The sequence below is a fragment of the Leptonychotes weddellii genome, chromosome 3 (genome assembly GCF_054177405.1).
Source record: "Leptonychotes weddellii isolate Sample4059 chromosome 3, ASM5417740v2, whole genome shotgun sequence".
NCBI lineage: Eukaryota > Metazoa > Chordata > Mammalia > Carnivora > Phocidae > Leptonychotes > Leptonychotes weddellii.
This window is the reverse complement of record NC_138371.1, coordinates 83844730-83847130: the sequence shown is the minus strand read 5'-3', so window position 1 is coordinate 83847130 and position 2401 is coordinate 83844730. Positions and strand designations below refer to the sequence as shown.

The following is a 2401-nucleotide window of genomic DNA, read 5'->3' as shown; positions in this document are numbered from 1 at the left end:
AATCATGAAAGCAATCTTAAGAACAAAGTTGGAGTTATCACAATCCAGATTTCAAACTATATTATACATCTATAGGAATCAAAAGAGTATGGTTACAAAAACACATAGATCAATGGAACAGAATAGAGAGCCTAGAAATAAACGCATATGGCCAATTAACATATGGCAATAGAGGCAAGAATATACAAAGGGGGAAAGGACAGTCTCTTTGTTAAATGGTGTTGGCAAAACTGGACAGCTACATACAAATGAATGAAACCAGACTACTTTTGTACTCCATATACAAAATAAATTCAAGATGGTTTAAAGACCTAAATCTGAGATCCAAACACACAAAACACCCAGAAGCTGCATCAATAAACTCTTTGTAAGGGGCACCTGGGGGGCTCCTAAGTGTCTGCCTTCAGCTCAGGTCATGAACCTGGAATCCTGAAATGGAGCCTGGCGTGGGGCTCCCTGCTCAGTGGGGAGTCTGCTTCTCCCTCGGACCCTCCTCCATCTAGAGCTCGCACTCTCTCTTTCCATCAAATAAAATCTTTAAAAAAAAAAAGTAAGCTCTATGATCTTAACATAAACATGCCTGCCTGGACTGAACTGACGCCCTTGGTTTCCACAGGCTTGCGATGATGCCTTAGGTGCTTATTATCCCCATGGGGCTGTGGTGTTTGGGGTCTTTTTGTCCAGACTCCTGGGCCTGCTTTGGGATTTTGCGATGTACCAACACAGTGGCCAGAAGCGGCACTGGACTTTCGCCAGTGAGGGGCAGCTGGCACGATTGTGGGCCAACACCAACTGCAAATTCAAATGCAAAGTGCTGGCCAATGGGAAGTTTCTTCCAAATGATCCAGTCTTCCTTGAGCCTCATGAAGAAATGATGCTTTGCAAATACTATGAGAAGAGATTATTAGAATTCTGTTCTCTGTTTAAGCCAGCAATGCCAAGGTCTGTTGTGGGTACAGCTTGTATGTATTTCAAGCATTTTTATCTTCATGATTCAGTAATGGAATATCACCCCCGGATAATAATGCTAACTTGCAAATTTTGGTCTGCAAAGTAGATGAATTCAATGTATGTAGTCCACAGTTTATTGGAAATCTGCAGGAGAATCCTCTTGGGCAAGAAGAGGCACTTGAACAGATTTTGGCATATGAACTACTTCTTATACAGCAACTTAATTTCCACCTTATTGTCCACAATGCTTATAGACCGTTTGAGGGCTTTCTCATTGATTTAAAGACTCACTATCCCAGGCTTTCTCATTGATTTAAAGACTCACTATCCCATGATGGAGAATCCGGAGATGTTGAGGAAAACAGCTGATGACTTTCTTAATAGAATTGCATTGAGGGATGCTTACCTTTTATACACACCTTCCCAGATTGTCCTGCCATTTTATCTAGTACATCTAGAGTAGGAATTACTGTGGAAAGTTATTTGTCAGAAAGTCTGATGCTGAAAGAGAACAGAACTTGCTTGTCACAGTTACTAGATATAATGAAAAGTATGAGAAACTTGGTAAAAAATATGAGCTACCCAGATCTGAAGAAGTTGCTGTTCTGAAACAGAAGCTGGAGCGATGTCACTCTGCTAAGCTTGCCCTTAACATAATTAAGAAGAAGAGGAGAGGCTATGAAGATGATGATTAGGTCTCAAAGAAACCCAAGCATGAAGAGGAAGAATGGACTGATGATGACCTGGTAGATTCTAACCATTTGAAATTGACTTTCCAATGCTATCCAATCAACAGAAGGATGAAGCATATCTGGCATTTAACTTTATTGAAAAATGAAATAATGTGAAAGCATCAAATATATTACACTTTTCTATTTGTTATTTATTTTTTTCCTTTCAGGATAGCTTTATGTGAAATAAAACCTCTGAAAGGAGCCAGAATAGCACCTGGTTTAAATCGTCTTGCCCCATCATGACTAATATCAAATCAGTCTTTCTACAGTAGTCAGAGCTATAATTTATATGCCTATATTGTTTTAAACAAAATAAAAGAAGCAAACCTATTTTTTAGGGGGAAAAAAAGCACAAAGAAAGGTCATAAAAAATAAAACCGAGCAATCAGCTTTAAACATGCTAGAGAATGTTTTTTTGCCCTCTAGAAACCTTTATAAATGCCTTCTCAAATGTCACCATGATATACTTAGCTTTCTTGTATGTAACTACTGAACTACAAAATGTGCTTCAACTGTCAAGTGCTTTAACTGAAACTGAAAGCCAGTTACCCAGGGTAATCATAATCAGTATTTGTTGTCCTCAATCAGTTACCTGAAAACATTACCAAATAAGTTCTAAAGAGTAAATCAAATAAATACATAGTCTTGAATATTGGTCTAGATAAAAAGATTAAGTTGTTACAGGTCAGTAGACAGTAACAAATTGTATATTCAGT

The 2401-nt window shown here is 38.2% G+C and overlaps 1 pseudogene; it reads left to right on the top strand.

The window, feature by feature from the left end:
- The first annotated feature begins 712 nt into the window (after positions 1-712).
- Positions 713-1800, top strand: LOC102734082 (cyclin-H-like; annotated as a pseudogene).
- The last annotated feature ends 601 nt before the right edge of the window (positions 1801-2401 follow it).